Consider the following 25,615-nt stretch of genomic DNA (forward strand, 5'->3'; position numbering starts at 1 on the left):
AAATGTAGGGAGCCAGATATTAGTTTGAGGTGAATTTTATGGTCTTTATGGTCTCAGTTTTTTCTTCTATAAAATAGAATGATACATAACTTGTGTTGTTCTTGTGAACATCAAATATTATAACCTCAATGTGATGGTTTTAAAAATATGGCTGCAAGTATGGAAAGTAGCATGGAGGTTTCTCATAAAATTAAAAATAGAATTACAGTATTATCCAGCAATTTCTTTCCTGGGTATTTACCTGAAATTTTGTAAAGATATAGGCATCCTTATGTTTATTGCAGCATTATTTACAATAGCCAAAACATAGAAACAACCCAACTGCCCAGTGACAGGTAATTAGATAAAAAAAGATGTGGTACAGCCTTGGCCAGTTTGCTCAGTGGTTAGAGCATTGCCCCAAGGACCAGAGAGTCCCGGGTTCAGTTCCCGCTAGGGGCACGTACCTGGGTTGCAGTTTGTCCCTGGCCCTGGTTGGGGTTGTGAGGGTGGTGACCATTCCATGTGTCTCTCTCGGGTCAATGTTTCTCTCTTTCTCTTCCTCCCTCTCTCCCTCCCACTCTATCTGAAGATAAATGCAGAAAGTCCTCAGGTAAGGATAAAAAAAAAAAGATGTAGTACATATATACAATGGAATATTTACTCAACCACAAAAAGTTGAAATATTGCCATTTGTGACAACATGGATGGATCTTGAGAGTATTATACTAAGTGAAATAAATCAGATGGTAAAGAATAAAAACACTAAGATTCTACTCATGTGGAATATGAAACAAAAAGTAACAAACAAACTAACTAAAAAACAAACAAACAAAAAACCCTTCATCTGTACAGACAACAGAATCGTGGTTACCAGAAGGGAAAGAGGGTGGGGCAAAGGCAAAGTGGGTAAGGGGCTGGGTCAAATACATGGTAACAAAAGGAAACTAGATTTTGGGTGAGGAGTATGCAATAGGGTACAGGATGTCAAATTATAATCTTGTATAGCTGAAAATTTTATGTATTTAATTTTTTTTCTTTATTGATTTTAGAGAGAGAGGAAAGGAGAGGAAGAGAGAGATAGAAACATCAATGAGAGAGAACATCGATTGGTCACCTCCTGCATGCCCCCCACTGGGGATTTGGCCCACAACCTGGGCATGTGCCTGGGAATCGAACCAGCGACCTCTTGGTGCATTTGCCAATGCCCAACTACTGAGCCACACTGGCCGGGCCAGCTGAAAATTTTATAATGTTATTAACCAATGTTACCCTCAATAAATGTAATTTAAAATATATATATATATTTTTGTATCCTCACCCAAGGATATTTTTCCATTTTTTGTACAGATAGAGCAGGAGGGAGAGAGAGGAAGGGAGAAAGAGAGAGAAACATCGACGTGAAGGGACACATCGAGTGGCTGCCTCCCGCACGACCAACCAGGGCTGGGGACAAACTGCAACCGAAGTATGTGCCCTTAGCGGGAACTGAACCCGGGTCTCTCCGGACCGCAGGCCGACGCTCTAACCGCTGAGCCAAACCGGCCAGGGCTAATTTAAAAATATTTTTAAATGGCTGCAAATTCTTTGATATGTCTCTCAAGACATGTGGTCTATATCCCTTCCTGTTGAATCTGGATGAAGATGTGAATGATTCAACCTATATTTTATTGAAGAAGTGATGTCATATGACTTTCAAGGCCATGTCATAAAAGGCCATGTAGTTTCTGCCTTATCTGTCACTCATTCTTGGAGCACTGAGGCACCTGGCCTAATAAAAGAAGTGTGACTACACTGAGGCTGCCATGCTATGAGGAAGCCCAGATCACATGGAGAGGCCACATGCAGGCACTCCAGTTGACAGTCTCAGCTGAGTCCAGCCTGCTAGCCCTCCCAGCCCAGGTACCACACACGTTAGTGAAGAAGCCTCCAGATGATTCTAGACCCTAGTCATTAGAGGTACTCCCAACCACTTGAATCTTCCCAGATGAGTTTGCATATATACTGAAGCAGACATGCCCCCATCCTGTGCCCTGTCCAAATTCCTGACCCACAGAAATCATAAGTGTAATAAAATGGTTGTTTTGGCCACTAAGTTTTGGGGTATTTTGTTACACAGAAATAGATAGGTGACCAGAATGTCAAACAAAGCCCCAGGTAGAGTAACAGAGATGAGATTTGAACTTATTTCTCTGATTCTTCAGACCATAAACTTTCTACTTCAACAGTACTTTCTGGGAACCAGCATCTGGCAATGATAGCATTTCTGGTGAGAAAAATCAGGACAATGTATTGAATTTTTCATAAGCTAATATATTCCATCTAAAAGACCATCTCATTCTAAGATTGTCTTTTTTGCTTTTGAAGTTATTAACATGTCCTTTCTTTTATGGCATAATGGTGATAGAAATTAGTGGTTGTTGTTTTATTAATGTCCTTGGCAAAGTAAAAAGCTACCAAACTATGTCATTTCCTTCAGTTACTTTTTTGTTGTTGTTGTTCTTAATCCTCGCCAGAAGATATTTTTCTATTGATTTTTAGATAGAGTGGAAGAAAGAGGGAGAGAGAGCGAGAGAGAGAGAGAGAGAGAGAGAGAGAGAGAGAGAGACATTGATGTGAGAGAGATACACTGATTGGTTGCCTCCCATACAACTCCCACTGGAGTCAGGGATCAAACCTGCAACCGATGTATGTGCCTCTGACCAGGAATCGAACCCGAGAGCCTCTGGTCCATGGGCCGACACTAATCACTAAGCCAAACTGGGCAGAGCTCCTTCAGTTACTTTTTTAAAAAGTCTCACTTGTGTGTCTGGCTGGTGTGGCTTAGTGGTTGAGTGTCGACCCATGCACCAAGAGGTCGCTGGTTCGATTCCCGGTCAGGATACATGTCCAGGTTGTGGGCCTGATCCCCAATGGGGGGCATGCAGGAGGCAGCTAATCAATGTTCTCTCTCATTGATGTTTCCATCTCTCTCTCCCTCTCACTTCCTCTCTCTCTAAAATCAATAAAGAAAAAAAAATTTTTTTTTTAAGTTTCACTTGTGTTTGAAATTCAAAAGTCCGGGAGCCACTGCTTTTCCTCGAGTATTAAGAATCAGAGGTGGATACATTGGAAACTTGATACTGTGGTAGGGTTTTATGTTTTCTTTAGTTGTTCCTCTTCTCTTATAGAACTAGCACGTGTGTTCATTTATAATTTATACCCCACCTGTTTCCAAAAAAAGATTCAAGGCTGCAGGATAGTATTTCCTCTGGCACACCACAGATTCTTAGAACAGTTACTGAGTCAGACAGTGCCCTTCCCCAGGCACCGACAATGTTCGAACAGTGGATGGGGAGTGAATGAGGGGTGACCTTGTGCTATCTGTTGAGAGCAGAGCTGCCGCATTGCCCTTTGCAGGACTCAGCAGGGAAACACAGAGATGGAGACCAGGGGCCCTTGGCCTTCAGCCTGGCCCAGCCACCAACTGTGGGCTGGCAGCTGCAGCTTCTTCTATTTCCTTGTATATGGCTGCTCATACTTCTATCTTTAGGCTATCAAGCTTTGTCTTAGGCAACACCTTTTGTCTTCAGGTGACCGGCTGCTGTTTCCAATGCTCTGTATAAATGACCACCATGGTGGAACCCAAGAACTTCTTGGGAAGCTAGTGCAGCAAAGGGATTAAGAGTCTGACCTCTGGAGGCAGAGTGACTGGATTGAACCCCAGTTCTGCCACTTAATAGGTATGTTGTGACCGTGGGCAAACTAGGTAACCTTTCTGTGTCTCTGTTTCCCCATATATAAAATGGGTGGAAATAATAATAGTACAAACTTCACAAGGTTGTTGTGAGAAGTAAGTTAATAAATCATTTAAAACAGTGCTTGGGAAAGTCAATTTCATACCAGAATGAGATATCCCTCCCATTCATGAGAAGACTAAAATAAAAAAGATTGACAGTACCAAGTGCTGGCAAGAATGAGGAGCAACCAGGACTCTTTTTTCTCTTTGCTCACAATTTTTATAAATATACAATAATACTTCATTAGAAAACAGAGAGCAAAATGAAAAAAAAAATCTTATAGAATGGAAGGTTTTCTAAGAAAATGTTGAACTTGAAAATAGATTTATTTCATAATTATTAAAAATGAACAGATTGGCCCTGGCCAGTTTGGCTCAGCAGTTAGAGCGTCGGCCTGTGGTCCAGAGAGACCCGGGTTCAGTTCCCTCTAAGGGCGTGTACCTCAGTTTCAGTTTGTCCCCGGCCCTGGTTGGTCGTGCGGGTGGCAGCCACTTGATGTGTCCCTTTCATGCTGATGTTTCTTTCTCTCTCTTCTCCTCTCTCTCCCTCCCATTCTATCTGAACAAAAAATGGAAAAATGTCCTCGGGTGGGGATAAAAAAAAAAAAAAATGAACAGATTGAAAATCACTGCTAGTAGCCTAGTGTAAATAACTCACTATGCAAAAAGTCTTACTAAAGGTTGTACAGTTTTTAGAAATAAATTCCAAAAGCAAATCTACCTATTTGATGAAACATTTATCCTGCATCCTAAAAGCAGCCATCACGGTGATGTTCTGTCCACTGCTATCCCTGCCTTGCCCCAGTAATTCCATTTTGTGATCATCAATGGAGGCTTAGTACTATGAAAAGCAACAGTAGAATACTACTTAGCAACTTTGACACATGGATGAATTTCAACTGCACTGCGCTATGTGAAATTAGCTAGACGCAGAAGATTACATCTATAATTCCTCTTATATGATATTCTAGAAAAGGCAAAATTATAGGGACATAAAACAGATCAGTGGTTGCCCAGGGCTGGGTATGGGGTGAGGGAATTAACTACTAAGGAGCAGAGGGAATCTGGGGGGTGAAGGAACAGAGGTATAAGATAATTATATCTTGATTGTGGTGATAGTTACATGACTTTAAGCATTTTTCAAAAATCATAAAACCGTACAGCAAAAAAAGAGGAATATAAAAGAATGTAAACTATACTTCAATAAAAACTCAGTCTGACATTTTGCATATTTTAATATGGTACTGAGCCCTGGCAGGTTTTGCTCAGTGGTTAAAGCATCAGCCAGTGGACCAAAGAGTCCCAGATTCGATTCCAGTCAAGGGCACGTAACTCCATTGTGGTTTGTCCTCGGCCCTGGTCGGGTTCGTGCAGGAGGCAACCAGTGATGTATTGGTCTCATGTCGATGTTTCACTCTCTCTCCCTCTCTCTCCTTCCCTCCCACTCTGTCTGTAGAGAAATAGAAAAATATGCTCGGGTGAGGATTAAAAATAAAATAAAATTGTACTGACAACGTATGCAAAATAAATGTCTTTCCCTCTGCTTGCAATCTGTCAAGAAATACTTCACCACCATGCTGGGTTCTTTGTCAACTTTTTAAAAAAGATGTATTCCCTGCCCTGACAGAGTTTAGAAGCTTGTTGAGGAAATATGCAAAATACTAAAATAAATCACAGAAAACAGCTAGGAATAACAATTTGAGTGATAAATTATAGAATACGCTCTATATGTGCTATATGAGGAAGGAAGGAAGAAGCCATTCCCTTTGTCAAGAATCATGGGAAATGAGTGGAACGCAATTTTGCAAAGGTCTTACAGTGTTTCCCAATATAATGATGATTATTATCATTGCTAACTTTCCAGTGAGGAGGCTGAGACTTGGGCAGGACACATACTCTGTCCCTGGTCCCTCAGCTATTAGGTGTCAGAGCCGAGACTCTAACCCAAACCTTTCTGATCTTTCTCACAGCGCATGGGAACCGCACAGAATTTATGAGGGCTGCTACACAGTGTGATTTTAACCGACAGGAACGCCCGTAAGTCCCCAAACTCCAGATGTTGTACTTCGCGGGAATCCAGCACAGAAACATCAGGATCAGAGCCACGAATCTCCAAGGCGCTGGCCGCGGTCTTGAGGTGCAAACTCGTGGGGAAGGTGTGCAGCCTCGTGGGGATCTCTTTTCCACACTCAGTGTGCAGGGACCTGCTTTTGACAGATCCGGCTTGTGAGGAAGGTGATGCGTGGGGCCGGCCCTGAGTTACTGAGGAAGGTCAGTACCCAGAGGACAGCAGAGGCACTGAGGCTGCACCTCTTCAATCACACCCCTCCGGCTCGGTCGCAAGGAGGGCACAGGAGGAGGAAAGGCCACTCTCCTGCCCCTCTCGACGCCCTTTTCTAAAAGACCTGGGTGGAACTGTCACATGCTCCATGGCAAAGACCAACCCTGAGGCGTCCTCCGCGGGGGCCCTGGGCGGGAGCACAGGCGTGGTGCCCAGCTCGCGCTGGCCGGCTGGGTGCGCGGACCAAGGCGCTGCGGTGCGGGCACGGAGGACGACACAGGCCCGGGCAGGGCACGGAGCCGCTCGCGAACGCCGTGAGAGTGAAGGGACAGCGGGTGAACGAACTCGGGTTGTTCCCAAGGTGACATCACAAGTGTCGCACGTTGCATTAGTCTATGAGGCCGCTCTCACTACCCGGTTTACTGCCACACCCCGCTGCCCTCACTCACCTCACCGCTCAGCTCTTGTGCTCTGGGGCGCAGTGGCATTTGGTCCAGAACCGTCTGCTGCCACTTGCTCGCCACTTCCTTTGACAGCGCTCGTCACAAGGGGCAGAACAAATGCTGAGATGAGCCCACGCCCGCCGCCCAGGTCCCAGCGCCAGTGCAACTGGAAATCATATATTGTTGATGGGAATGAGAAATGATATAACCGGTTTGGAAAACAGGTTGGCAGTTTTTATAAAATGCCAAAATGTTTTAAAGTTTCATTTATAAAGTGGAACATACACGTAAAATGCATCAATATGAAAAAACGCATGTCTTTTTTTTTTTTTTTATCCTCACCCGAGGACACTTTTCCATTTTTTGTTCAGGTAAAGTGGGAGGGAGAGAGAAGAACAGAGAGAGAGAGAGAAACATCGATGTGAAAGGGACACATCGAGTGGCTGCCACCCGCACAACCGACCAGGGCCGGGGACAAACTGCAACCGAGGTACGTGCCCTTAGCGGGAACCGAACCCGGGTCTCTCTGTACCGCAGGCCGACGCTCCAACCGCTGAGCCAAACCGGCCAGGGCAAAAAACGCATGTCAAGAGAGGAAGGAAGGAAGGAAGGAAGGAAGGAAGGAAGGAAGGAAGGAAGGAAGGAAGGAAGGAAGGAAGGAAGGGAGGGAGGGAGGGAGGGAGGGAGGGAGGGAGGGAGGGAGGGAGGGAGGGAGGGAGGGAGGGAGGGAGGGAGGGAGGAAGGAGAAAGGGAGAAAGGAGAAAGAAAGAAAGGAGAAAGAAGAAAGAAGAAAGAAAGAAAGAAGGAAGGAAGGAAGGAAGGAAGGAAGGAAGGAAGGAAGGAAGGAAGGAAGGAAGGAAGGAAGGAAGGAAGGAAAGAAAGAAAGAAAGAAAGAAAGAAAGAAGAAAGAAAGAAAGAAAGAAAGAAAGAAAGAAAGAAAGAAAGAAAGAAAGAAAGAAAGAAAGAGCCCTGGCCGGTTTGGCTCAGCGGTTGGAGCGTCGGCCTGCGGTACAGAGAGACCCGGGTTCGGTTCCCGCAGAGGGCACGTACCTCGGTTGCAGTTTGTCCCCGGCCCTGGTCGGTTGTGTGGGTGGCAGCCACTCAATGTGTCCCTTTCACATCGATGTTTCTCTCTTTCTCTCCCTTCCTCTCTCTCCCTCCCGCTCTATCTGAACAAAAAAAAAAAAAAAGGAAAAATGTCCTCGGTGAGGATAAAAAAAAAAAAAAGAAATATATATTTACCACATGACCCAATTACTCTACTATTGGGCGTTTACCTAAAAGAAAAAACTTTATGCTGAGAAAAATAGTACATATGGTATGATTCATTTATAAGAAACTCTAAGGAAGACAATTTAATCTACAGAGACAGAAAGCAGATTGGTATTTGGTTAGGGTGGTGAGAGAAGATTGAGAAAGGGCACAAGGGAATTTTGGGGATGATAGAAATGTTCTCTCTCTCTGTTTTGTGGTGGAGACTACATAACGTATACATTTTCAAAAACTCAATAAACCATACACTTAAATATATAAATTTCATTACATGAAAATTATACCTCAAAAAAGTTAATTTTAAAAATCTCCCTATTTGTATATACTATAATGTGCTGGCTGAAACTTGAGGTAAAAAAAAAAAAAACAACTTTGGAATCCTGAAGGAAAGACACAAATGTAGGGTGGAGGAATAAATTACCACTTAATATTTGCAAGTTGTCTGTCTCCAGGGCTCTGTTCTGGATTATCAGATACCACACAAGGTCAGGGCTCTTTTTGGTGTTACTTTGCAATGGATCCCAAGTATCCGTCAGTTAGTACATGATACTTGGTTGGAACTCAACATGTGTTGAATGAATGAACTTTTGTGGCATACTGTTTTTTGACTTGATAAAAATGACCAGAATAGGCTCTTACATTCCCTAAAGGTAAACCAAGTGTGCAAGCATTATTCTTGGGAAATATGCAGGCATTGCTGTCATGGATCCAGGTACTGAGAGCCCTGATTGAGAATGTGAAATTGTGTGCTCTTGCTATAGCTGTGGGAAACATCCAGCCTTCTCTATATCTCTCTGTATATCTTTTATTTAAGGTGTGTCTGTGAATAAATGTTATTTGGCTATAAATGAATCTAGAAGACATTCTCCTTGAGATGTTGCCTCTTGCTGTGGTGATGCGGTTGGGGTTTTGGTTTGGTTCTGTGGGGGGAGGGTTGTTGATTGCAGACTATGAGGGGTGGATGGGACAAGAGGAAGAGCCTGATTAAATGAGAGACTGTGTGAGACTCTAGACACAGGCGGCTACTTTGGGACCAAGATGAAGATCTGTGGTGTTGAGGAGGGAGGAAAGGGCATCTTTAATCTCTTCAGACAGAATCCAGATCTGCATTGACCAAATAATACAGGAGCCAGGGAAGCAGCTTCTTTTTTTTTTTAATCCTCATCCGAGGACATTTTTCCATTTTTTATATAGACAGAGTGGGAGGGAGAGAGAGGAAGAGAGAGAGAGGGAAACATTGATGTGAAAGGGACACATCGAGTGGCTGCCACCCGCATGACCAACCAGGGCCGGGGACAAACTGCACCCGAGGTACATGCCCTTAGCGGGAACCGAACCCGGGTCTCTCCGGACCACAGGCGGACGCTCTAACCGCTGAGCCAAACCGGCCAGGGTGGGAAGCAGCTTCTTTGATATGATGTTCATGACCTCCAGGGGTACCATTGGCAATAGCCATGGTGACACTCCCTCAAGTGTTCAGAACAGGAAGTGAAGAAAATAGCATATGCTGTATGAAAAATTTAGTGGTCAGAGACATTTGTGGGCTCATGTACAGTGCTCCTTTGGGGATCCCAGAGATAACAGGAGAGACACCCTATGGGGTTAGGAGGTTCTGAGAATCAATAATTAAAGCAGTGGAGGGCTTACACTATTCCGACCAAGATGGTAGATTAAGTAAACGCTGTGTTCACCTCCTCCCATGATCACATAAAAATACAAATAAATTATAGAATAATCAAGCTGGAGAACCATCTAAAGACTGGGTGGACAGAAGTCCTATAACTAAGGATATGCAGAAGTCACCCCAAGACTGGAAGGAGGGGTGGAAATGAGAAAGGGGTTTGTTCTACACCCATGTGTGGTGGTTGAGAATCAGGAGGGAAATCTTAGCTGTAGACATCCTCCCTGTGGAGTGAGGGGTCCCAGCCCCACACCAAGCTCCTCAGCCCGGAGCACCAGTGCTGGGAAGAGGAGTCCCCACAACATCTGGCTGTCAAAATCAGTGGGGATTCTGTTCGTCTGAGTGAGGCAGAAGGCATTCCTCTTAAAGAACCTGTGCACAGATTCACTTGCTCATAAGCACTCAGCCTGTGCTCTGGTGGAGGGACAACAGTTTGAGAAGCACCAGAGACATACAGGAATAAACTGAGTTATGTGGCTTCAGGCTAAGAGCTGGAAGGACAGCCGCCAATATCCCTTTGTTTAGCCATCCTCCCACACAGCCAGCAGGTGGGTGCCATCTTTCCTTGTTGAGCCCTCCTTTAATATGGCCAACTCTGAATCTGCATTAACCCCAGTGAACATCTCTTGCCTCACCCTGGTGACTCCCTGAGACCCTGCCTCACCCAACTTACATACTGCCTGAGGCTCTTTCAGTGGCTAAACTTACAGGCAGCCAACAGGCAGTGGCAGGCCTCAGGACGCCCTATGCCTTTTGCTAAGTATACCCTGGCCTGATACTGGTGGTAGCTGGCTTCAGTTTGCATCATGGCCTCTCCCACATGCCTCCAGGCCAAACACAGGTATCTACCTGCTGTAGATTGCTTTATAGCTCTTACCAGGTAGTTCTAGGCTGGTCACAGGCAAGGGCTGACCTTGGTCTGCACCAGAGCCCCTTTCAAGAGGCCCAGAGCCAATGCACCAGCTTCAAACCACAACAGAGTAGCATCCAATTAACTCCACAAGCAACATATCAAAAGGATGGTCTTGGCAGGTATCAGTGCCGACTGGGGCAAATCCTACTCCATGGGGTCAACCCCCCCACAGTATTCATACGCTGTGGTCATAGCCAATCCTCACAACCAGTCATACTGAAGGTCAACTCTACCCACTGACATGCCAAGAGCAATTAATCTCAATTACAACAGAAGAATACACACAACCCAAGCAAGGGACACTCCTGGAGCACTAAGCTCAGGTGATCAGGGACATTGTACCACTGAGACCCACAGGACACTTACTAAATAAGGCCACCCTGCCAAGACTGGGAGATGTGGCAGATCTACATCATACATGGAAACAAACAGAGAGGCGGTCAAAATGAGGAGACAAAGAAATATGTCCCAACTGAAAGAACAGAACAGAACTCCAGAGAAAGAACTAACCAAAATGGAGGCAAGCAATATACCAGATACAGAATTCAAAGCACTGGTTATAAGGATGCTCAAAGAACTTAGTGAGAACTTCAACAAAGAGATAGTAAGCACAAAAAAGGACATGAAAATTATAAAAAAAAGAACCAGCCAGAAATGAAGAATACAATAACTGAAGTAAAAATATGCTAGTGAGAATCAACAACAGATAAGATGAAGCAGAGGACTGAGTCAGCAATTTGGAAGACAAGGTAGCAGAAAACACTCATTCAGAACAGCAAAAAAAAAAAAAAAAAAAAAAGGTTTTTTAAAATTAAAAAATGAGGACAGTTTAAAGGACCTCTGGGACAATAGCAAACACAACATTTGCATAATGGGGATATCAGACAGAGAAAAGAGAAAAAAGAATTGAAAACCTATTTGAAGAAATAATGACTGAAATTTTTCTTAACTTATTGAAGGAAATAGACGTACAAGTCCAGGAAGTGCAGAGAGTCCCAAACCAGATAAACTAAAGAGGCCCACACCAAGACACATCATAATTAAAATGTTAAAGGTTAAAGACAATGAGAGAATCGTAAAAGCAGCAAGAGAAAGACAGTTTCCTATAAGAGAGCTCCCATCAGATTGTCAACTAATTTCTCAGCAGAAACTTGCAGGCCTAAAGGAGCAGCATGAAATATTCAAAGTGATTAAAATCAAGGACCTACAACCAAGACTAATCTATCCAGCAAGGTTGTCATTTAAATGTGAAGGAGAAAAATTTAAGAACCTGAGTAAGAAAGATGTGCTATAAGTATAACATATACCCTGGATTTAGACAATTTGGTGCCAAAAATAAAAGTAAAATAATTCATTGATAATTTTTAAATGTTTGGTACTTGTTAAAATAATAATATTTTGGATAGGTTAAATAAAATGTTATTAAAGTTGAAAATAAAGCCTGGCTGGTTGACCAAAGAGTCACCAGTTTGATTCTGGTCAAGGGCACGTACCTTGGTTGCAGTTTGGTCCCGGCCCTGGTCAGAGTCATGCGGGAGGCAACCAATCAATGTGTTTCTCTCACAATGATCTCTCTCTCTCTCTCCTACTCTATCTGAATATAAATGGAAAAATCTCCTCAGGTGAGGTTTAAAAAAATTTATTTGAAAATAAAAACAAAATTGAGGGAGAAGTAAAGAGCTTCCCAGACAAGAAAAGCTAAAGAGGCCCATTACCACTAAACCAGTATTACAGGAACTGTTGAAGTGACTTCTTTAAGAAGAAAAATTGGAAAAAAGAACATAAATATGAATAATAAAATGGCAATAAGTACATACCTATCAATAATTGTTTTAATGTGAATGAACTAAATGCTCAATCAAAAGACATAGGGTAGCTGAATGGATAAGAAAACAAGACCCATACATATGCTATCTACAAGAGACCTACTTTAGAACAAAAGAGAAAGACAGACTAAAGTAAAAGGATGAAAAGTAGTTTTTCTAAAATATCTCCTCAAGCAAGAGAAACAAAAGAAAGAATAAACAAATGGGACTACATCAAACTAAAAGTTGTTGCATAGCAAAGGAAACCATCAACAAAACGAAAAGACAACCTACCAATTGGAAGAAGATTCTGGCCAATGATACATCTGATGGAGATTAATATAAAGAACTTATACAACTTAACATCAAGAAAACAAAGAAAAATTAAAAATGGACAGAAGACCTGAATAGACATTTTTCCAAAGAGAACATGCAGACAACCAATAGACATATGAAAAGATGCTCAACATTACTAGTCGTCAGAGAAATGCAAATTAAAAACACAATGAGATATCATCTCATATCTGTCAGAATGACTGCCATCAATAAATCAATAATAAACAAGTATTCACAAGGATGTAGAGAAAAGGGACCCCTCATGCACTGTTGGTGGGAATGCAGATTGATGCAGCCACTATGGAAAATACTATAGAGGTTCCTAAAAAAATTTTAAATCACTAATTAAATTAGAACTTCCTTCTGAGCCAGAAATTCTACTTCTGGATATTTATCTGAAGAAATTGAAAACACTAATTTGAAAAGTTATATACATCCTTATGTTCATTGCAGCATTATTTACAATAACTAAGATATGGAAGCAAGCCAAGTGCCCACCAATAGACAACTGGATAAAGAAGATGTGATACATATATACAATGGAGTATTACTCAGCCATAAAAAAGAATGAAATCTTACCATTTGTGACAACATGGATGGACTTAGAGGGTATTATGCTAAGTAAAATAATTCATACAGAGAAAGAAAAATACCATATGATTTCTTTTATATGTGGAATCTAAAGAACAAAATAAATAAAGAAACAAAACAGAAACACTCATAAATACAGAGAACAAACTAATGGTTGCCAGAAGGGAATGGGGTTGGGGAAATGGATGAAAAAGGTGAAGGGATTAAAAAGTACTAATTGGTAGTTACCAAATAGTCACAGGGATATAAAGTACAGCATGGGGAATATAGTCAATAATATTGTAATAACTATGTAAGATGCCAGGTGGATACTAGATTTATAGGGAGTATTGCTTTATAAATTATATAAATGTCCAAACACTATACTCTACACCTGAAACTAAAATAAAATAATATTGAATGTCAACTGTAATTGAAAAATAAAAAGAACTTTTAACAAAGAAAAGAGACTCCAGAGAGATTCCCACCCCTTCCACCATGTGAGGACACAGCAAATGACAGCCGACTATGAACTAAGTTGTGGGTTCTCAAAAGACATGGACTCTTCCAGTAGCTTGATCTTGGACTTCTCAGCCTCCAGAACAGAGAAAAATGTTTGTTGTTTAAGCCACTCAGTCTATGTTGTTGTTGTTGTTTTTAATCTTCACCTAAAGATATGCTTTCACTGACTCTAGAGAGAGAGAAAAGGAGAGGAAAAAAGAGAGAGAGAGAGAGAAACATCATCAGCCACCTCTCATACATACTGAGACTAGGGATCAAACCCAAAACCCGGGAATGTGCACTGACCGGGAATCGAACCTGTGACTTTTCAGTGCACAGGACGCTGCTCCAACCCACTGAACCACCCTGGCCAGGGCTGTGGTGTTTTTTCTTTTAATAGTGGCTTGAACAAATGAAAACAACTGGATGGACAAATGCTGAGCAGAGCTCACTGTGCACCCTTCCTTTCCCAAGGGTCCAGGATCCTCTGGTTGAAGCCCTAGAGAGAGCTGATTAGATTTCAGCTGATTAATGTCCCACTGAAAAATGTAAAGGAAGTTCATGCTTCCTTCAATGCCATTGTTCCAGGAGACCTGGCGGACAAGTCCGGAAAAACAAGTATGTAGCTCTCACTTCAAACGTGAGAACTATGCAGATTATCAAGCAGAAAATTTCTAGACCGGATAAAACCTCGTTCATTCCCCAGCCCTCAGGAAACATAAATTTTAGACTATCCAGGAAAGGAGACTCTATCTCAGTAGAAATAATGATGATGATGATGATGATGATGATGATGATGATAAATTGTAGCTTTTGGAAGCTCAGTTTCTTATCCACAAAATGGGGATCTCCCACAGGGTTGTTTACAAGATAAAATGAAGGAAGTAGCACATATGCAGCAGGTAGCAAGTACCTGGGGGGACACAAAGGAAGCACTCCCTAAATTTCTGCTGCTTCGCTGTCACAACAGCCTGTATCCCCTCGTAGTGGAGAACAAAGGTCCCTAAATGATAGCTTAAATGAATACACACGCATATTTATTCTGGATATTTATATTCTTTTCATTCAATGACCAGGTATTACTATTTTAACAAAATAATCCTTTGCTTTTATATTTTTATTGATTTCATTTAAAATAATTACTTCTATATAAGATAAACATTAATAATCAGAGCTAGCCCTGTCCAGTTTGGCTCAGCAGTTAGAGCGTTGGCCCGTGGACCAGAGAGTCCCGGGTTCAGTTCCCGCTAAGGGCACGTACCTTGGTTGCAGTTTGTCCCCGGCCCTGGTTGGGGTCATGTGGGTGGCAGCCACTCAATGTGTCTCTCTCACATCGATGTTTCTCTCCCTCCCTCCCTCCCGCTCTATCTGAAGATAAATGAAAAAAAAAAAAAAAAAAAAGTCCTTGGGTGAGGATAATAATAATAATAATAATACTAGGAACTAGTCAAGTGCATGAAACTGGAAAATTCCAGCTTCTACGGTTAATTTTCGGTTTGCTTTCTCTGCTTGGTAGATTGGAGAGATCTTTTTCTAGTTATTTTAATTCATAATTAATTAAAGCCTTTTCTTTTTCTCTCCAGGCAGAAGCGGGTTCTGTGGAAGCTGGATGAATTGCTATCATAACTCTAATTAATCCACCCAGAATCCCATTACTATAAAGAAATATGCTTGTGGGACACCTGGATTTGGAGGTGGGGAACATTTAAGCTCAGAGCCAGGCCACAAGAAAAGGCCCAGAAAAGACGGCTTTGTCTGTTCTTACTGTTGAGCTCATTAAAGTGGACTACTGTCAGGACAGCCAACCCCCAAATTACTCACTCTGTTGTGCTGTAATTGCCCTTTAGAAGTCTGTGGTGGAAGCAAGCTTGCCTTTCCCCATGGAAACGGCGCTGCCGGTGGCGGTGGTTAGGTCACGGTTAGGGCCTGAACAGCACCGCCTTCGGATGAACTCACGACGCGGCTGACCGTTCACCCGGAGCCTGGAACCAGGAGCCGGGCCTGTGCTGTGGGAGCGAGAGGGTCCCGGCTCATCGCTTGTCTTTTCCAGGATGCAGCTTGCTGCCCTGGCCCTGAGGGCTCTCTGTTGACCCCAGGAAGCTGTGTAAATACTGAGTTATGTGTACATACATGCACTGTTCCAGGAACTGTGTTTCTCAGAGACGTAACTGCCAACTCTGCCTGCACACGCCCCCAAAAAGCTAGAAACCCTTATCCTAGTCCCTGCTCTGAAATAAGCCAGGTGTGTGTCTGGTTCCCTCTCGCCTTCTGTTCTGTTTCTACCTCCTCCTGCTGACGACCCTCCTCACAGCAGCACACCCGGCCACACACAGGGTGCAGAGCTCACATCTCCCCAAGCACGGCAGGCACAGTGCCTAAGGCACCAATACGGTAGGGGTTCACCAAAAGGTCTTAATTTCTTTTAAAATGAGAAGAAATAAATGAACATCATCTAGCCTGGACTATGTTCTTTGTGCCAATGTAGTGGTAAAATATAATTTTTAATGCTTTTAAAAAAATCTTCACCCAAGGATATGTTTTTATTGATTTGATAGAGAGAGGAGGGGAGCGAGAGAGAGAGAAACATCGGTGTGCGAGAGAAACATCAATCGGTTGCCTTGAGTATGCACCCTGACCAGGAATCAAACCCCAACCTTTCAGTGTACGGGACGACGCTTCAGCCAGTTGAGCCACACGCCACCATTAATTTTTAATACTTTTTATGGAGCAAGGTAAACATGCCCAGGGCCCATGAAAGTCAAAAGACAGCCTTGAACGGTAGGGCCCCCAAATTCGCATTCTAACCAGCCCTGCCAAGTGATTTGGAGCACCACCGAGCCACCAGTCTTACCACCCTAGTTCAGGTGGCAGTGGTTGTGGGGGGCAAAATGGGGAACAGGGGGTAAGGCTATAGAGGGACATCTGGGCAGACAGATATGACCAGACTATGGATCATTTTAGTATGTTGCACAGTTAACGCTACAACATTCTGGGAGGGGGCAAGGGAGGTGCATGTGGCAAAGCCAGGCCTGCTGGATGCCGCCACCCCCTCCTTTCCACCCCAAACCCTCCCCCATGTCCTGGCTACACGGCTTAGTTCTTGGTCTCCCACCCCCTCCAGTGTGGGTGGCAGGGAAGCTCAGCCACAGCCTCTGCTGCAACTCAGCCATGGTTAATCTTCCTCCTGGTTAACCAGAGGCAGGCCCTGTCCCAGCCTGCCAGCCCGTCGTCAGTGGAGAACTGTGTTAGTGTGAGGGACTGTCACATACCACGGCTACTTATGTCATTTCTTTTTCCTGAACAGGCCGTTCGTTCTCCCTTCAGGAAAACCTCCCCTGACACCCAGATGGGAGCACTGCTCCGGCCCCTCGCCCGCCCGCCGAGCTCCCAGAAGGCTTCTGCGCTGCCTGGCTCCACTGGTGATCGTGCAGTTGGAGAGGCTGACTGAGCTCCCTGGGGAATGCCCAGCAGCCCCACTGGCTCCACAACGTCCAATGTAGTCAATGAAGGACGGACTACGTGCTGAGGCTGGGGCAACTTTTTTTCAGGCCCCCACATGGGGACAGCAGTCTGACAAATGCACATCTGTTGCTTGCATAGTGGGTGGAATCACTGAATGGGGGTTGCCTCGGAAAACACTGGAGGCAGAGAGGCCTTCGTCACGAACCTCAGCCGTTCAGGCAGCATCTTGAAAATCCAGTATTTTCGAATCTTTCAAGCCAAGACAACCTTCTTCGCATTTTATCCAAACCCTGCACCTCAATGGATTCAAACAGGTTCTCTCTACTAGATCTGGCTCTGGTGAACTTTTACAAATACCTCTAAACACTGTCCCAGCATTTTCTCAAAGGTCATCGGGAGGCGTTCCTGTCAGCACTGTGGGATTCAGGCAGAAATATCTGAAATGAGGCCCAAATCGGTCACATTACAGTTTCTTTTTGCATTTTGTTTCTATTACCACTCCCCCTTCCTCAGTGAATGATAGAGTTAGATCAATTCAGACATGATGCTTGAGCCTAGCAAAGATGTCTCAATGAACAGAGTCTAAGTTTCTTTGACTCTAAGTGCAGGGTCGGCTTTGCAGAGCACATATAATCTCTCTGTGAGGGACCGGGACCACACCCTAGGAACAGCAGCAACCCCTCCAGTGGGATGGGGACGTGAGGCAGTGTAGTGGGGTGAATAATGTCCCCCAGAATTCATATCTACCCAGGACCTCGGAACGTGAACTTATTTGGAAATAGGGGCTTGTAGAGATAAGTAAAGATGAGCCTGGCCAGTGTGGCTCAGTGGTTGAGCATCGACTCATGCACCAAGAGGTCGCCAGTTCGATTCCTGGTCAGGGCACATGCCCGGGCTGTGGACCACATCCCCAGTGGGGGGCATGCAGGAGGTGGCCAATTGATGTTCTCTCTCATCCATGTTTCTCTCTCTCTCTCCCTCTCCCTTCTTCTCTCTCTAAAAGCAATAAAGAAAAAAAAAATAATGTTAAAAAAAAAAAGATGAGGTTGTACTGGGAGTACTTGGAGTAGGCTGGGCCCCACATGCAGTGACTGCTGTCCTTAGAAAAAGAGAAGAGGACACACAGAGACACACAGGGAAGAAAGCCCTGTGATGATGGAGATAGTGATGCAGCTATAAGCCAAGGGATGCCAAGGACCACTGGCCATCACCTGGATTTGGAGAGAGGCATGGGACAGGTTCTCCTTCAGAGTCTCCAGAAGGAGCCAACGCTGCCGACGTCTTGATTTCAGACTTCTGGTCTCCAGAACTGTGAGAATAAATTTCTGTTGCTTTAAGCCACACAGTTTGTGGTATTCTGTTATGGAAACTCTAGGAAACTAATACAGGCGGCAGCCTTCAGAATCCTGGGGGCTGCCTTTGCTCCGCCACACTCTCGGTTCTGGGCTCTTCCTGCCTCACCTGCAGGGCCCAGCGTGGGAATCACAGTCATACGAGCAAAGCATACAGGGCTGCGGGTTGTGACAGTCAGCCACAGGGTGGCCCTCTGAAAGCAGCCCTGTGCAAAGTCCAGGCTTGGTCCTGGGGCTAGAAAGTCCTCCACATCTCAGGTGTCTCCTCTCTACAGTCGAGATGATAATGTGGCCTCAGTGTGCAGGTAAATGTTAGTCAAAGCAGAATTTTGCTAAAAATAGGCAAGGCTGGGTGCTAGGGAGACAAGAAGGAGGCAAAAGCATTTAGAGGTTAGGAGCCAGTTCTTATTAATAATGTAATGATAGAAATTACCATTTATTGAGTGCTTAGAATGCCAGGCGCCATGCTAAGTATTATGAACATCGTCTCATTGTAGCCTCACATTAGGCCTGTCTGAAAATAACGTGGCCAAGGTGGGAAAGCTGGTAAAGTTAGCAGCAGAGAAGGCAGATAAGACATGTGCACACAAAAGAAAGGAAGGAAGAGACTCAGAGCTGAAGATAGCATGTGCTTAGGATGCAATTTAGCAAAAGAAGCAACATGCAGTGTAGAAAAATCTGGAAAATAAAGACAAAAAGAGTTCGGACAGCATGGCTCAATGGTCAGAATGTCAGCCTGTGCATTGGAGGGTCTTGGGTTTGATTCTTGGTTGGGGCTCAGGTGGGAGGCAACAAATCAATGTGTCTCTCACATCGATGTTTCTCTCTCTCTCTCTCCCCCCCCCCTACCCACTTCCCTTCCACTCTCTCTTAAAAAAAAAAAATCAATGGGAAAAATATCCTGGGATGAGGATTAACAACAACAACAAAAAACAACAAAAAAAGAGACAAAAATAGTTCCAATGTAATAGGGTTTTTTGGGAGCCTAAATGAGCTAATTTTTCAAAGGAGATATATATATATATATATATATATATATATATATATATATATATATTTTAATCCTCACCTGAGGATACTTTTCCATTTATCTTCAGATAGAGTGTGAACACATCAATTGGTTGCCTACCGCACAACCTCGACCAGGGCCAGGGACCAAACTGCAACCGAGGTACGTGCCCTTGACCGGAATCGAACCCAAGACTCTTTGGTTCATAGGCTGACGCTCTAACCACTGAGCCAAACCAGCCAGGGCTCAAAGGATTTCTTTCTTTCTTTCTTTCTTTCTTTCTTTCTTTCTTTCTTTCTTTCTTTCTTTCTTTCTTTCTTGATTTTTGAGAGAGAGGAAGGAACAGGTAGAAAGAGATAGAAACATCAATGAGAGAGAACATCGATTGGCTGCCTCCTGCATGCCCCCCACTGGGGATTCGGCCCACAACCTGGGCATGTGTCCTGACCGGGAATCGAACTGGCAACCTCTTGGTGCATGGGTCAATGCTCAACTACTGAGCCACTCTATGCTAGACACTTAAGAAAAATATCCCTTGCCTGGCCTGGCAAAGGATATTTTTCTTAAGTGTCTAGCATAGAGTAAACTCTCAATAAATATTAGGTATTCTAACTATTATTAAAATGAGTGGGGCAGAGAGTCAGCCTTACAGATGAAAAGATTATCTGAAGAAAAGAATCAATTTAGGAGTATGTTTATTTTATTTCCAAGCCAGGCGTCTACACTGAGCACGGAGATGAAAAAAACACATATACGCTTAGCTAAATAAAATAAATTGCATTGGGAACGTATTCCATGGTCTCTGGAGCTGGAGGGTGCTTAGAGTTGCTGGGGCACAGGTTCCAGGCCTTTCCCTACCTCCCCCATCCTGAGCAAAACTATTAATTTACCCACAGCACTTACTCATGGATTATATCTGAAAAAGGGGCTCTGGGTCCTAGCTTTGCCCCATCGTAGTCTTGTGATGCTGGGCACATCGCTTCACCTTCCAGAGCGTCAGCGTCTCCACTGTGAGATGGGGATGACAACAGTACCCACCTCCCAGTGTGGGTAGGAGCGATATATGCTTGCCTGTCAAGAGCATAGAACAGTGCTGACAGCTGGTACCAGCAAAAGGATTGTGGTGCCACCTTACAGAGGAGGAAACTGCTGACCAGAGACAGAACATGACCCTTTAAGGTGGCCAGGCTGGCTAGTAGCAAAGCCAAGCCAAACCAAGCTTCAACATGTTAATACACGCCCATGACCCTGACCTATGCTTCCTCTCCGCCAGCACTGTGCTGAGGGCCTCACATGTATAACTCACACTCATGACAATTCTAGGAGGTGAGTATTATTATTCTCCCATTTAACAGATAAGGAAACTGAGGCCCAGAACAGTTAAGTAACTTGCCCAAGGGCTCAGAGGTGGCTAGTGGCAGAGCTAGGGTGCAAATTCAGGCAGCCTGGCACCAGACTATTAAACTTTGCTATGTGTGGAATAGGCAGCCTTTGGGCTGCCTCTATCCGTGGAGCAGCTTCTCCCCTCTGTGGAGTACCCCTTACCCTGAGCTTAGTGTCCTGGCTTCCACTGGATGCCACTAGGAAGAGCATCTCAGCTTTTCAGCTCCTGGGCTCAAACGCCAGCTCTGCCACGGTGGGTTATTTAACCTCTCCACACCTCATTCACCATCTGTAATGTAGGTACCGTTTCCTTGTATTTCCTTTGCTTTCCTCGGAGGATTACAGCAGTGTCTATAAAGCAAGTAACACACAGTAGTCACTAAATGCTTGCTTCCTCTCCCACCCCTAGCTTGCTAAGCCTCCTCCTCATTTGCCCACATCTCCCCTCTAATTGCAGAATTCTGAGCCCGGGCTCTTCCCTGCAAACATCCCTCCATCAGACGAGAAAAGGTTCAACTCAAATGGAAGTCACTGGATCCAAATTTAAAAATAGCAACGACCATTTAGAATACTGTTATGTGCCAGGCTGGTAGAAAGTGCTTTAAATGCATTTTCTTGTTAGGTCGCCACACTAATCCTGCAATTTCCCGAGCGAGTAACTTGCCCGAGGTCACACAGGAACTCTGTGTCAGACCAGGACCCAGCAATCTGACACACGGTCTGTCCCGCTGAGAAGTCCGTGCAAGCGACCCGATTCTCCCCCAGCCCCAGCGAGTGCTGTCTCTCGCCAAGAGGAGGCCCAGGTTCTGCCCCGCAGAAGGAACTCCGCAGGAACTGGCCTGGAAAGGGGGTGCGCCCCCTGCGGGAGCCTGCGGGGAAGACCCGAAAAACGCTACAGAGGCAGGTGGGGAGGGAGGAGGGGGCGCTCAGGCTCTTCGCAAGGGACCACGATTCATTGAAATCCCCAAGTCAAACCCAAGTTCAAACCCGGACTATTAGACTACTGTGCCCTTGGGGGATATAGAATGACTCGGGAATAGGCGAGTGAGAGTTTCAAAACAAAGGAGGTTTCCCAGAGGAGCCTGCTTCCCAGGCGACGGTCCCTGGTGCTGGCCGGCTGACATCATCTTCAGTCCTGAGCTGGTCAGAGGCGGCCAAGTGTTCATGTCCAACTCGGAGAGTGTGAAAACCTAAGGGGCATAGGCCTGGTACAGAGGAGGAAGTTTCAAGTCGGGAGGACCACGTGTGGGTCGAAAGGGTTTCTGCTTTCCATACACAATTGGAATTTAGAGAAAACTCTGAAGTTTCTCTCATTGAAGTTCTGTGTGGAGAATCTGTGGTTCTATAGCAGAGCTGCTCTGGGGAAGATTCACCGGGGAGTCTTCTCACACCTGGGGTTGATCTGAGTCCTACAGAAGCACGTTTGGAGGGAATATTGAAAAAAGACAGGGGTGGGCTAGCCTGCTGGGTCTCAAAATGTGGTCCCCAACCAGTAGCTTCAGCCTCATCTGGGAACTTGTTTAAAATGCATATTTAGGGGACCTGGCCGATTTGTCTCCGTGGTAGAGTGTCGCCCCCCCGACCAATGAGTCGCGGGTTCAATTCTGGCCAAGGGCATGTACTTCGGTTGTGGTTTGTCCCCGGCCCTGGTCGGTTTGTGCGGGAGGCAATCAGTTGATGTGTCCCTCTCCTGTCAATGTTTCTCTCTCTCCCCCCCCCCACTTTGTTTCCCTCTCTCTATCTGAAGATAAACAGAAAAATATCCTTGGGTGAGGATTTTTTTAAAAAAATGCATATTTAGGAACCCCACCCCAGACCTACTGAACTAGAGACTCTATGGATGGGGCCCAGAAATCTGTTTTAACAAGTCCCCCTCCCCACTCCCAGGGATTTTGATGAAGCTAAAGTCTGAGAACTACTTGTTAGTGATCATCTTATTCCGGTTGTTTTTACCCTCTGTGTGTTTTCACAGAGTATTGATTTTATTACTGTTAATATAACAATAGAGCATTCATGAATTTGGCACTTACAGGTCAACCCAAAAATGAACAAGATATGGTACCTTCTCAGTAGGAATTTACAATCTGATGGAAAACTCGATTTTAACCCAGACAAACGGCGATCTGGTCTATAGTCAAGGGATGAACACAATCAGGGCACAAAGGACAGAAGGACTCAGTCCCACCGACAGGCTGAGGCAAAGCACTCCTGAAACAGTGACACAAAGTTTGGGTCTTGAAGGATGTGTGCAATTTCCAGCAAGCAGAGAAGGAGGAATTTATTAATAGCAGTTCAAATATCCTTAAACTGGAGGTTTTCTTTCACACTCAACAGAATAGAATAACTGTTATTTACCCAGCAAGTATGGCAGCCTCATTTGCTGGTGGCTCAGCATGACAACATAAAAGGGAAAATAAATTACCTCCATTAGTCCACAAGGTCACTAACCACCCAAGGTCATGGCTGGGACTCAGATGCCCTGATTTTGAGTAGAGGGGCAATATGCACAAAGGAGAATCACCTGGTGACAGCAGGCACGCATGGCTGTGTGCTGAGGATTAGATGCCCGAAACGGGGAGAGGGGAATGGAGGGGCATCAACAGAGACAAGCAGAGAAGAAATGGAGGGGTAATTGACTGAACTTGGTAGCTGCTGAATAGAGACCATCAGAAAAGAGGAAGAAACAATAGTTCAGTAGCGCCCATACTTTGCCTCTTAAATTAAATGCCAATAAGGCCTTCAACCTGAAAGCTTAAAAGAAAATTTATGTCAGAGTTTCCATTTTTTAATCAGAGAACATAGAATATTTGGGGCTGGGTCAGGGGTGAGATCCAGGCGGGCTTGAGGAGGCATTACTGATAAGAGACACCAGGGTAGTCCAGCCCCTGGATCAACAGGATCTGATCAGAAAAGAGAAAGCACACAGCGGTTTGAACAGGGAGTGTTTAATATACAGAATAATGAACTATAATAGTGGATTGGAGTAACAAGGGACTGGCTAGTATGAAGCAAAGAGAACTCTAAAGAATATAGGAATAAAGATATAAGGAACAGCTGCTACCCCTAAGGCTGCCATGGTGCACAGGATGGCAGGGTTGCTGAGATGCTGCAGCGACAGAACTTGCCAGGAATCACCTTCTGTGGTGCTGGGAAAGCTACCCGTGGGGAGATGTCACTGCAGGCACTCTGTTACAAAACTGCCAGAGTAGGGTGCCAGGGTAAGCTGGTGGCCTGGGTGCTGCAGCAGCCTTGGAGCGGAGACGCTGTACCTGCTGCTAGAACCTGTTTAACAAGCACACTGGAACCTGGAAGCAAAAGTCTTTCCTTCTGCGGTGTCTCTCCAGCGCCCTCTACCGACAAAGGTTTAATGCCAGTTGGGAAAGAAAAGATGTTTAAAGGTCCCAGCCCCATTTTCACAGAGCAGTCAAAAAGGGCAAATTTGGATCTGAAAAGCAATAAAATGAGAACCAGCACCTTCTGTAACTATCTTAGAAAGATGGTATCCTTTGATTTGCATGGAGCTCACATTACCTGTAGGAAATAGCTTAAACTTGTCTACAGTTGAAGTTTTGATGAATCAAAAACGTATAAAAATATGTGCTCTTTAATCTAGGATTTCCACTCATAAAGACCTTGACAAGCAGATGCAAACAAATGTTCATTGTCTTGCTATGCAAAAGAGAAAACGTGCTTGAAAATCTGATAACAGGAGAATGGTTAAATAAATTATTAAATAATGAAAGAGAAGGAAATTATAATAGTGCTTATCTCTGAATAGAGATTAATTTTGCTTTTCTTTTTCATATTTACCTAAACTTAGCATGTGTTACTTTTATCATTAAAAGGAAATGCACAGTGCACGTTGAGGAATATGAACATCTCCAGCATTCAGTAGCGGGAGAGGAAGCTCAACAACACAATTCCTTCTGGGAGCTTACATTCAAGGTCTGATTTCTCTCCAGGAGACATTTAACTCCCTGCTTACAGCTCCACTGGGGTGGGGGTCGGTCTATTTCTGCCCTTCTCATTTCCTTTCCATATCTCTCTTGAATCTTCCCTCTCTTTGTGCAAGAGGAGAGAGAACAAACACATGCAGCGATGTGATAGCACGGTCTTCATAAAACTGCTCCTGACAGCCAGCAGCAGGGCGCAGGGAGGGAGGGAGGTTCTGCAGTCAGTAAATCAACTGACTGCAGAACCTCCCTCCCTCCCTCCTCAAAGCCTCCCTCCTCCTCTGCTAGACATTTACCGATTTATTTGTAGCTGATGTTCCCTTTGAAACTTTTTTCTCAGATTTCACCTGCCAGATTAGTGTTCCAGAATCCTGTTGTTGTTGTTTTTAACAGAACTCAAGTTATGGTAAAGACATGAATGCTACGTAACAATAAAATCGAGTGTTCACATCAAATAATAAAGAATATCAATCAATATCCATTAATAGCATCCTACCTAATAAAAGGAATTGCATTTTCATAGGACATTTTTAATAAATCACTGTGTGACTAGCCCTTCCTCTTCTCATGAGGCTGATGAAAGACCAGCGGTTTAATGACAGGTATCACTGAGAAAATGATGGAGAGAAAGAAAGATGGGAAAGCTGAGGGGAGAGGTGTTTTATACAATTAATCAACATCACACACACACACACACACACGAGATGGAAATTTTCTCTGGCCTATGAAACAGAAGACGGATGGAGAAAAAGCAAAAACACTGGAGGCTGTTGAGGGTCTCAGAGGAGAAGGTGTCTTTCCCGCCCATGTTGGATCCAGATGAATAGAAAACAGTAGGTGAGTGCTGTCCAGTGGAACTTTCTGCAATGATGGGCACATTCTACACCTGCACCATCC

The sequence above is a fragment of the Molossus molossus genome, unplaced genomic scaffold (genome assembly GCF_014108415.1).
Source record: "Molossus molossus isolate mMolMol1 unplaced genomic scaffold, mMolMol1.p scaffold_m16_p_15, whole genome shotgun sequence".
Classification (NCBI taxonomy): domain Eukaryota; kingdom Metazoa; phylum Chordata; class Mammalia; order Chiroptera; family Molossidae; genus Molossus; species Molossus molossus.